This window comes from Nicotiana tomentosiformis, chromosome 6 (genome assembly GCF_000390325.3).
Source record: "Nicotiana tomentosiformis chromosome 6, ASM39032v3, whole genome shotgun sequence".
In the NCBI taxonomy this organism is placed as follows: domain Eukaryota; kingdom Viridiplantae; phylum Streptophyta; class Magnoliopsida; order Solanales; family Solanaceae; genus Nicotiana; species Nicotiana tomentosiformis.
The window spans coordinates 13358508-13371393 of record NC_090817.1 but is presented as its reverse complement, the minus strand read 5'-3'; positions in this window follow the sequence as shown (position 1 = coordinate 13371393).

The window sequence follows — 12886 nt, the reverse complement described above, 5'->3', positions numbered from 1 at the left end:
TTCAGAAGGCTATGGAGCTGTTAGGAAAATGTTCACTTTTTTGATTCCTTATTGTGTGCAATTGTTGACTTCAAAATTATAAACTCTTGTATTTCTATTCTTTCACAGATGGTGAGGACACGCATAACTGAATCCGATGATCAGACACCCATGCCCCCTGTTAGAGACGCAAGAGGATGGGGCTGGGGCAGAGGCTGAGCCAGAGGCCGGGGAAGACTACGTGGTGTATCCAGGGCACCTACACGAGCTGCTGCAGAGGAACCACCAGTAGCTCCAGTTAGAGAGCGCACCTGAGACGCCTGTTACTACCCCTTCCCTTCAGGAGACTCTTGCCCAGTTTTTGAGCATGGTTGGCACTCTAGCTCAGACAGGGTTGATTCCACTTCCTCCTGCCACATCTCAGGACAGGGAGGAGCACAGACTCCCGCTGCCCATACCCCAGAGCCACGGGCGCATGTTGACCATGATCTAGAGGTTATACCAGTGGGGTTTCTTTCACGACATTCCAATTTAAAGGAGCGGCCTACCAGTAGTGGCGGGCATATGAGTTGGATAGTCCGATTGAGACAGCTTCACTCACTTGGACTCAATTTTCAGATATGTTCTTGAGGGAGTATGTTCCTCAGAGTCTTAGAGATGCATGGCGCGCAGATTTTGAGCAACTGCGCTAGGGTTCTATGACCGTGTTAGAGTTTACGGTCCGATTCAATGATTTGGCTAGGCATGCACCGGCCTTGGTTGCTACTGTTCGAGAGCGGGTTCGTCGATTTATTGAGGGGATCCACCCTAGTAACAGATTCAGTATGGCCCGAGAACTGGAGATGGACATCACATACCAACAGGTGGTGTCAATTGCTAGGAGATTGGAGGGTATGCGGACTCGGGAGAGAGAAGAGAGGGAAGCTAAGAGACCTCGAGATTCTGGCACATTATAAAAATTCTCGTGCCCTAGCTGCAGCTCGTCATGGTAGAGGCTATGTGAGCCGTCCTATTCATTTAGCACTTCCAGCTTCCAGGGGTATTCCGGCTACTCCCAGACCTCAGGTTCCATATTATGCATCACCAGTATCTACTGTACCTCCTACACGGGGTGCTTTCAGCAGTTAGTCCAGCCGACCATGCCTATCACGACCCAAAACTCTCTCCGTAAAATGTCGTGATGGCACCTAGTATCTACGACTAGGTAAGCCTATCAAATGCGGAAATAACAAAAATGGAAGTAAAACTTAACAACTAACTGCAACAGATAACTAAATAATTGGTAGCAATGCCGCTCGGCATATACAAGAACCAACACTCTAGAAATACACAGTATTCCCAAAACCCGAAACATCATAAGTCACAAGCTACAGGAGGAAACTAGTATCTCTATACACCAGAGTCTAATAAAAGAAGAACATAAGGTAATTGACATAGGGGAGAATAGAAGGGGACTCCAAGGTCTGCGGACGCGGCAGATGTACCTTGAAGTCTCCGTACCGCAGCAAGCACTCTCAGCTAGTAACGGGGCTGATAAGAAGCACCTGGATTTGCACACAAAATATGTGCAGAAGAGTAGCATGAGTACACCACAACGGTACCCAATAAGTGTCAAGCCTAACCTCAGTAGAGTAGTGACGAGGTCAGGTCCGGGCCCTACTGGATATAATAATAAGACAGATGATATAATAAAATTGAAGTAAAATGGAGAAATTAACAAAAAGTATTCACAAAGCAATAATAACACAGCACAACGAGATAACAACATGGGCGATACCGAGATATCGTCTCGTAGTCCCAAAAGTAAATACTCAATAGGGGATCTCCCGAGACACCGTCTCATAATCCCAAAAGTAAATATGCGAGGATATCTCTTGAGGTACCGCCTCGTAGTATCAAAAGTAAATGAACGGGGAGAACTCCCAAGGTACCGCCTCGTAGTCTCAAAAGTAAATATGTGGGGAGAACTCCCGAGGTACCACCCCGTAGTCTCAAAAGTAAATGTGTAGGGAGAAATTCCGAGGTACCGCCTCGTAGTCTCAAAAGTAAACACACAGCTCAACTAACAAATTCAACAATTAACAACAAGAATCCTACATTTAAGGCTGATAAAAATCAAGGAGAAACAGGAAATCAACTAGGCATGCTGCACATAGTCCAAATAAGCAGTTAAAACATGTAGACATGCGATATTAGACTAAGCAGGATAACTACGCATGTTGGTATAACTCAATTAATATGAAAAACAGATTACTACTCAGTAAAATGGTATAACACAAATTAAAAGGAAAACAGGTTGCTACTCAGTAAAATCAGGTTTTACAACAAATAGCCTGTGTACCTACTCGTCACTTCGCATACACGGCGCTCACATATCACAACAGTATCAAATCCTAAGGGGATTTTCCTCATACAAGGTTAGGAAAGCCACTTACCTCGAACCAAGCATAATCAATCAGTAAGAATGCCCTTTCCTCGATTATCCGATTCCGAATGGCCCAAATCTAGCCAAAAATAATTACATACCATAAATACAACTATAATAGACTAATCTAATTAATGAAATCAAAACTTTAACAAAATATTTAAAAATCGTCCTAAAATGTCGACTCGGGCCCACATCTCGGAATACGGTAAAAGTCACAAAATACGAATACTCATTTGCTCACGAGTCTTACCATATCAAATTTACTAAAATCTGCCACCAAATGACCCTTCAAATCCCCAAAATTCATTCTCCAAATCCCTAGCCTCAAAACCCCCAAATTTCACCTTAAAAACACACCAACTAGGTGGAAAATTAGTGGGGAAACATCATTATTGAAGAAAAATGAATACAAGAAGCTTACCTCAGTAATCTCTTCAAAAAACCCCTCAAAAGCCTCCAAAGTCCGAGCTCAAAATGATGAAAATGGCCAAAAATCTCGAAGTCTCGCTTAAGTAGGTTCTGCACAGGCATTTCCGCACCTGCGGAGCCTAGACTCACACATGCGCGTCCGCTTGTGCGCAAAAATGAGCGCTTCTGCGCAAACCACTTACTCACATCTGCCTTCACACCTGCGACCTATGATCCGCATCTGCGCTATCGCAAGTGCGGGAAAAACATTGCACCTGCGGACTTTGCTGATCCTCCTCACTTCCGCACCTGCGCTCCTCCTTCCGCACATGCGGATCCGCACCTACGAACACCCTACCGCAGGTGCGATTACACCAGAAGCTTGAAAGTTTCAGCAACTCACACAAGTCCAATTTCGATCTGTTAAGCATCCGAAACTCACATGATGCCCCCGGGACCTCCACCAAAAATACCAACCAGTCCTAAAACATCACACGAACTTAGTCGAGCCCTTAAATTACATCAAACAACGCTAAAATCACGAATTACACATCAATTCAAGCCTAATGAACTTCAAAGTTTCAAACTTCTACATACAACGAAACCTATCAAATCAATTCCGATTGACCTCAAATTTTGCACACAAGTCATAATTAACATTACAGACCTATTCCAACTTTCGGAATCGGAATCCGACCCTGATAGCAAAAAGTCCACTACCGGTCAAACTTTTCAAAATTTTAACTTTCACCATTTCAAGCCTAATTTAGCTACAGACCTCCAAAACACAATCCGGACATGCTTCTAAGTACAAACTCATCCAACGGAGCTAATAGAACCGACAAAACTCCATTCCGGAGTCGTCTTCACATAATTCCAACTACGATAAAAAAATTCTAGAACTTAAGCTTTTGTTTTAGGGACTAAGTGTCCCAAAATACTCTAAAACCAAAAACGTAACCTCCCGGCAAGTCACATAAGCAGAAAAAGATACCGGGAAGGCAGTAAATAGGGTATCGGGGTTAATACACTCAAAATGACCGGCCGGGTCATTACATCCTCCCCCTCTTAAAATAATCGTTCATCCTCGAACGAGCATAGAGACATACCTAAAATGGTGAAAAGATGAGGATAGCGGCTACGCATATCATGATTGGTTTCCCAAGTCGCCTCATCGACCGGCTGACCCCTCCACTGAACATTCACGGAGGTAATGTTCTTCGACCTCAGCTTTCGAACCTGCCTGTCCAAAATAGCTATCGGCTCCTTAACATAAGATAAATCCTTGTCCGACTGGACTGAGCTGAAATCCAACACATGTGACGGATCGCCGTGATACTTCCGGAGCATAGAAACATGGAATACTGGGTGAAACCCTGCTATACTGAGAGGCAAGGCAAGCTCATAAGCAACCTCCCCAACACACTGCAACACCTTGAATGGGCCAATAAACCTTGGGCTCATCTTGCCCTTCTTTCTGAACCTCATAACACCCTTCATGGGTGACACCCGGAGCAGGACCCGCTCTCCAACCATGAATGCAACATCGCGAACCTTATGATCGGCATAACTCTTCTGTCTGGACTGGGCTTTATGAAGTCGATCCTGAATCAATTTAACTTTCTCCAAGGCATCCTGAACCAAGTCTTTACCCAATAGCCTAGCCTCACCCAGCTCAAACCAACCCACTGGAGATCGGCACCGCCTCCCATATAAGGCCTCACACGGTGCCATCTGAATGCTCGACTGATAACTGTTATTGTAAGCAAACTCCGCAAGTGGCTAGAACTGGTCCCAAACAAACCCCAAAATCTATCACACAAGTACCGATCATATCCTCCAGTATCTGAATAGTGTGCTCGGATAGTCCGTCCGTCTGAGGGTAAAATGTTGTGCTCAACTCAACTCGAGTACCTAACTCCTGCTGTATAGCCCTCCAGAACTGTGATGTAAATTGCGTACCCCAGTCAGAGATGATAGATACTTGTATGCCAAGAAGCCTGACAATCTCACGGATATAAATTCGAGCCAACTGCTCGGAAGAATAGGTAGTCATCACATGAATGAAATGAGCTGACTTGGTCAGCCTATCCACAATCACCCAAACTGCATCAAACTTTCATTGAGTCCATGGAAGCCCAACAACGAAATCCATAGTGATCCGCTCCCATTTCCACTTCGGAATCTATAACTGCTGAAGCAATCTGCGTGGCCGCTGATGCTCATACTTTACCTGTTGGCAATTTAGACACTGAGCTACATATTCTACTATGTCCTTCTTCATCCTTCTCCACCAGTAATGTTGTCTCAAGTCCTGATACATCTTCGTAGCCCCCGGATAAAATGGGTACCGCGAACTGTGAGCCTCCTGGAGAATCAACTCACGCAACCCATCCACATTGGGCACACATAGTCTGCCCTGCATCCTCAATGCACCATCATCTCCAATAGTGACCTCCTTAGCATGACCGTGTTGACCCGTGTCCTTAAGGACAAGCATATGGGGTCACCATACTGACGCTCTATGATACGATCATAAAGAGAAAATCGAGAGACCACACAAGCCAATACTTGACTTGGCTCAGAAATATTCAATCTCACAAACTGGCAGGCTAAGTCCTGAACATCCAACGCCAATGGCCTCTCTACTACTGGTAGATATGCTAAGCTCCCCAAACTCTCCGCCCGGTGACTCAAAGCATCGGCCACTACATTGGCCTTCCTGGGATGGTACAAAATAGTGATATCATAATCCTTAAGCAGCTCCAACCACCTCTACTAACGTAAGTTAAGATCCTTCTGTTTAAACAGATGCTACAAACTCCGGCGATCGGTGTAAATCTCATAAGGGACACCGTACAAATAGTGCCGCCAAATCTTCAAGACATGAACAATAGTTGCTAACTCAAGGTCGTGGACATGATAGTTCTTTTTATGCACCTTCAGTTGTCTGGACGCATAGGCAATCACCCTACGGTCCTGCATCAACACCGCGCCGAGACCAATCCACGAAGCACCACAATATACAGTATAAGACCCCGAACCTATAGGCAATACCAATACTGGGCTGTAGTCAAAGCTGTCTTGAGCTTCTAAAAGCTCTCCTCACACTCCTCTATCCACATGAACAGAGCACCCTTATGGGTCAGCTTGGTCATAGGTGTTGCATTAGATGAGAAACCCTCTACAAATCGACAGTAATACCCCACCAAACTAAGAAAACTCCGGATCTCCATTGCTGAGGACAGTCTGGGCCAACTCTGCACTGCTTCAACATTCTTTGGATCCACCTGGATCCCATTACTCGATACTACATGGCCCAATAATGGCACTGAGTCTAGCCAAAACTCACACTTTGAAAATTTTGCATATAACTTCTTATCTCTCAGGGTCTGAAGCAGTCATCAGGTGCTGCTCATGATAGTACACCAGAATGTCATCAATAAACACAATGACGAACGAGTCAAGATAGGGTCGAAACACACTGTGCATCAAGTGCATAAATGATGCTGGGGCATTGGTCAGCCCAAATGACATCACAAGAAACTTGTAGTGACCATACCGAGTCCTGAAAGCAGTCTTCCGGATATCTGGCCCGCAAATCTTCAACTGATGATAGCCTGAACGTAAGTCAATCTTGGAAAACACTCTGGCACCCTATAACTGATCAAATAGGTCATCAATATAAGTCAATGGATATATGTTCTTCACTGTAACTTTGTTCAACTGGCGATAATCAATGCACATACGCATAGAACCATCCTTTTTCTTCACAAACAAGATATGAGCACCCCAAGGTGACACACTGGGCTGAATGAAACCCTTATCAAGCAACTCCTGTAACTGCTCCTTCAACTCATTCAACTCAGGAGGAGCCATACGATATAGAGGAATAGAGATGGGCTGAGTTCCCGGCAATAAATCAATGCCAAAGTCAATATCTCTGTCGGGCGGCATGCCCGAAAGATCAGCTGGAAATACATCTGAAAAATCCCTCACTACTGGGACTGACTCAACCGTAGGGGTATCAATACTGACATCTCTCACATAAGCTAGATACGCGTCACACCCCTTCTCAACCATTCGTTGAGCTTTAAAAAATGAAATAACTCTATTGGGAGTATACTCTAAGGTACCTCTCTACTCTAATCGCAGTAATCCTGGCATAGCCAACGTCATGGTCTTAGCGTGACAATCAAGAATAGCATAATGGGGCGACAACCAGTCCATGCCCAAAATAACATCAAAGTCTACCATACTGAGCAATAATAAATCGGCTTTAGTCTCAAACCCACTAAGAACAACCAAACACGACCGATACACACAGTCCACAACAAGAGAATTTCCCACAGGTGTAGACACATAAACAGGAAAACTCAAGGAATCACGAGATACGCCCAAATACGGGGCAAAATAAGAGGACACATAGGAATATGTGGAGCCTGGATCAAATAAAACCGATGCATCTCTATGACAAATCAGAACAATACCTGTAATGACAGAGTCGGAAGCAACTTCCTCTGTACGTGCAGGAAGAGCATAATATCTGGCCTGGCCTCCCGTTCTAGGGCGACCTCAACCTCCCCGACCTCTACCTCGAGCTGGTGGAGCAGGTGAGGCAGTAGCTGGTCTTGTAATCATAAGCTAAGGACCCGGTGGAACACGCTGTGCCTGAGAAGTCTATAGAGGTGCACCCCTCCTAAATCTAGGGCAATCTTTCACCATATGGCGAGTGTCGCCACACTCAAAACAAGCTCTAGGAGGGTGTGGATGATGTGATTGGCTCGAGCTAGGTCTGCTGGACTGACTGCTAAGAGCACCCCGTGCAAGAGGTGCACTAGATACTGGCAGTGCATAATAAGGCTCCTAGGGCCTAGAAGGGACCGAAATACCACTGGCGGCTGGAAGAGCTGAATGAACGGGGTGACTCCCATAGCCCCTACCATGGCGAACTGCAGCTGGGGCATGAGTACCACTATAAGTTCCAGACTCTCGAGACCTCTTGGCCTCCTTCTCCTCTCTCTCCCGAGCAAAGCATAGCCTCCAATCTCCTAGCAATACTCACAACCTACTGGTAAAAAATATCCATCTCCAACTCCCGGGCCATACTAAGCCTGATACTGGGGTGGAGTCCTTTAATAAACCGACGAACCCTCTCTCAAACTGTGGGAACCAAGGCAGGTGCATGTCAGGCCAAATCACTAAAGCAAACTGCATACTCTGATACAGTCATAGCACCCTGGCGCAACTGCTCAAACTCCGCACGCCATGCATCCCTGAAACTCTAGGGAACATACTCCCTCAAAAATAGTCCGAGAACTGAGTCCATGTAAGTGAAGCTACCTCAGCCGGACTACCCAACACATAAGCACAGCACCACTGATAGGCTGCTCCTCTAAGCTGGAATATAGTAAAAGAAACCCCACTCGACTCCGCTACGCCCATAGTATGGAGAATACGATGACACTCCTCCAGAAAACCATGGGCATCCTCTGACGCCAATCCACTTAAGGTAGTGGGTGGTACTTCTTATACCTCTTAAGTCTGAGCTGCTCTGCCTCAGAAACTACTGCCCTAACCTCGGGCTGAGCTGGAGCTACCGGTTGCATCAGTATAATCTGTGGAACCTAGTCGACCTGAACCCATTGCTCTGGAGTACCGTCGATGGGAGTCTGTGCTCCTCCCCCGGCCTGAGATGTGGCAGGATCAAGTGGAATCAATCCAGCCTGAGCTAAGGTGCTGAACATTCTCAGAAACTGGGCTAGAGTCTCCTGGAGGGATGGTGTAGCAACATGTATCTCAGGTAACTGCCCTCCAGCTATAGCTACTAGGGGCTCCTCTATGGCAGCTCGTGCGGGTGCTCTGGCTGCACCGCATGGACGTCCTCGGCCTCTACCCCGGCCTCGGCCTCTCGCGGATCTAGCAGGGGGCGCAGGTGCCTGGTCATCAGATCCGCTTGTACGTGTCCTCACCATCCGTGAGAGAATAAAATATATAAGTTCAGAATTTTTGAAGTCAACAATTTTCGCACGATAAGGAATCAAAGTAGTGGAATTTTTCCTAACAGTTCCATAGCCTCCCGAAGATAAGTACAGATGTCTCTGTACCGATCCGCGAGACTCTAATAAATTGGCTTGTGACTCATGACACCTACGAACCTAGAGCTCTGATACCAACTTGTCATTACCTAAAACTCCCTCCATAAAATGTCGTGACGGCACCTAGTCTCTACGACTAGGTAAGCCTATCAATTGTGGAAATAACAAAAATGAAAGTAAAACTTAACAACTAACTACAACATATAACTAAATAACTAGTAGCAATGCCCCTCGGCATATACAAGAACCAACACTCTAGTAATACACAATATTCCCAAAACCCGGAACATCATAAGTCATAAGCTACAAGAGGAAACTAGTATCTCTATACACCAGAGTTTAATAAAAGAAGTACATAAGGTAATTGACATAGTGGAGAATAGAAGGGGACTCCGAGGTTTGCGGATGCGGCAGATGTACCTTGAAGTCTCTATACAGCAGCAATCACTCTTAGCTAGTAGCGGGGCTGATAAGAAGCACCTGGATCTGCACACAAAACATATGCAGAATAGTAGCATGAGTACACCACAACGGTACTCAGTAAGTGCCAAGCCTAACCTCGGTAGAGTAGTGACGAGGTCAGGTCCGGGACCTACTGGGATATAATAATAAGACAGATGATATAATAAAAATAAAGTAAAATGGAGAAATTAACAAAACGTATTCACAAAGCAATAATAACACAGCACAACGAGATAACAACAGGGGCGCTCCCGAGATACCGTCTCGTAGTCCCAAAAGTAATTACCCAACAGGGGATCTCCCGAGATACCGTCTCATAGTCCCAAAAGTAAATATGCGAGGAGATCTCCCGAGGTACCGCCTCGTAGTCTCAAAAGTAAATGAACAGGGAGAATTCCCGAGGTACCGCTTCGTAGTCTCAAAAGTAAATGTGCAGGGAGAACTCCCGAGGTACCGCCTCGTAGTCTCAAAAGTAAATGTGCAGGGAGAACTCCTGAGGTACCGCCTCATAGTCTCAAAAGTAAACACACAGCTCAACCGACAAATACAACAGTTAACAGCAAGAATCCTATAGTTAAGGCTGATAAAAATAAAGGAGAAACAGGAAATCAACTAGGCATGCTGCAAAAAATCCAAATAAGCAGTTAAAACATGTAGACATGCGATATTAGACTAAGCAGGATAACTACACATGCTGGTATAACTCAATTAAGATGAAAAACATATTACTACTCAGTAAAATGGTATAACCCAAATTAAAAGGAAAACAGGTTGCTACTCAGTAAAATCGGGTTTTACAACAAATAGCCCGTGTACGTACTCGTCACCTCGCGTACACGGCGCTCACATATCACAACAGTATCAAATCCAAAGGGGATTTCCCCCATACAAGGTTAAGGAAAGCTACTTACGTCGAACCAAACTCAACCAATCAGTAAGAATGCCCTTTCCTCGATTATCCGACTCCAAATGGCCCAAATCAAGCCAAAAATAATTACATACCATAAATACAACTATAATAGACTAATCTAATTAATTAAATCAAGACTTTAACAAAAATATTCAAAAATCATCCTAAAAAGTCGACTCGGACCCACGTCTCGGAATCGGGTAAAAGTCACAAAATATGAACACTCATTCTCTCACGAGTCTAACCAAATAAAATTTACTAAAATCCGATACCAAATGGCCCTTCAAATCCCCAAAATTCATTCTCCAAATCCCTAGCCTCAAACCCCCAAATTCCATCTCAAAAACACACCAACTAGGTGGGAAATCAGTGGGAAAATATCATTATAGAAGAAAAATGAATACAAGAAGCTTACCTCAGTAATCTCTTCAAAACCCCTCTCAAAAGCCTCCAAAGTCCAAGCTCAAAATGATGAAAATGGCCAAAATTCTCGAAGTCTTGGCTTAAGAAGGTTCTGCCCATGCATTTCCGCACTTGCGGAGCTTGGACTCGCACCTGCGCGTCCGCTTATGCGGAAAAATGAGCGCTTCTACGCAAACCACTTACTCCCATCTGCCTCCGCACCTACGATCTATGATCCGCATCCGCGCTATCGTAGGTGCGGGAAAAACATCGCACCTACGAACTCTGTTGATCCTCCTCAATTCCGCACCTGCGCTCCTCCTTCCTCACATGCAGATTCGCACCTGCGAACATCCCACCACAGGTGCGATTACACCAGAAGCTTGAAAGCTTCAACAACTCACACAAGTCCGATTTCGATCTGTTAAGCATCCGAAACTCACCCGAGGACCCTGGGACCTCAACCAAAAATACAAACCAGTCCTAAAACATCACACGAACTTAGTTGAGCCCTTAAATTACATCAAACAACGCTAAAATCACGAAGTACACATCGATTCAAACCTAATGAACTTCAAAGTTTCAAACATCTACATACGCCGAAACCTATCAAATCAAGTCCGATTGACCTCAAACTTTGCACACAAGTAATAATTGACATTACGGACCTATTCCAACTTTCGGAATCGGAATCGGAATCCGACCCCGATAGCAAAAAGTCCACTACCGGTCAAACTTTCCAAAATTTCAACTTTCGCCATTTCAAGCCTTATTTAGCTACAGACCTCCAAAACACAATTCGGACACGCTCCTAAGTCCAAAATCACCCAACTGAGCTAACGGAACTGACGAAACTCCATTCCAAAGTCGTCTTCACATAGTTCCAACTACGGTCAAAAATCCTAGAACTTAAGCTTTCGTTTTAGGGACTAAGTGTCCCAAAACACTCCGAAACAAAAAATGGAACCTCCCGGCAAGTCACATAAACAGAAAAAGATATGGGGAAGGCAGTAAATAGGGGATCGGGGCTAATACACTCAAAATGACCGACCGGGTCGTTACAAGGCCCGAGCCAGTCTCAGTAGCCATGTCCTCCGAGGGTTTGTTTTAAGTGTGGTGACACTCATCATATAATGAGAGATTGCCCCAGACTTAGGAGGGGTGCAACTCCATAGATTTCTCAGACCCCACCTATTCCACAAGGCCCTAAGGCTTCTCAGGCCATGATCACTGCACCAGTTGCTACTCCACCTACACAGCCAACTAGAGGTAGAGATCGGACAGGTAGAGGTCGCCCTAGAGGGGAAGGCCAGACCAGATATTAAGACCTTCCTGCTAGGACGGAGGTAGTTGCATTCAATTCTGTTATCACAAGTATTATTTCGGTCTGTCATAGAGATGCATCCGTCTTATTTGATCCAGGCTCCACTTATTCTTATGTGTCATCTTATTTTGCCCCGTATTTGGGCGTATCTAGTGATTTCTTGAGTTCTTCTGTTTATGTATCTACAGTCGTGGGTGATTCTATTATTGTTGACCATGTGTATCGGTCACGTTTGATTGTTATTAGTGGTTTTGAGACCAGAGCTGATTTATTATTACTTAGTATGGTTGATTTCGATATTATTTTGGGCATGGACTGGTTGTCACCCTATCACGCTATCCTTGATTGTTACACAAGACGGTGACGTTGGCTATGCCAGGTCTACCATGGCTATAGTATAGAGGTACTTTGGATTATGTTCCTAGCAGGGTTGTTATTTCTTAAGGCTTAGCGAATGGTTGAGAAGGGGTGTGATGCGTGTCTGGCCTATGTGAGAGATATTTGTGTTGATACTCCTTTCATGGAGTCAGTTCCTATAGTAAGGGATTTTTCTGATGTATTTCCAGTAGATATTCCGAGTATGCCACCCGACAGGGATATTGATTTTGGCATTGATTTGTTACCGGGCACGCAACCCATTTCTATTCCACCATATCGTATGGCCCCAATAGAATTGAGACAATTAAAAGAGCAGTTACAGGAGCTGCTTGATAAGGGTTTTGTTCGGCACAGTGTATCGCCTTGGGGTGCTCCTATCTTATTTGTGAAGAGGATGTGTATTGATTACCTCCAGTTGAATAAGCTTACAGTGAAGAACAAGTACCCATTACCTCGAATTGATGACCTATCTGATCAACTTCAAGGTGCCAGGGTGT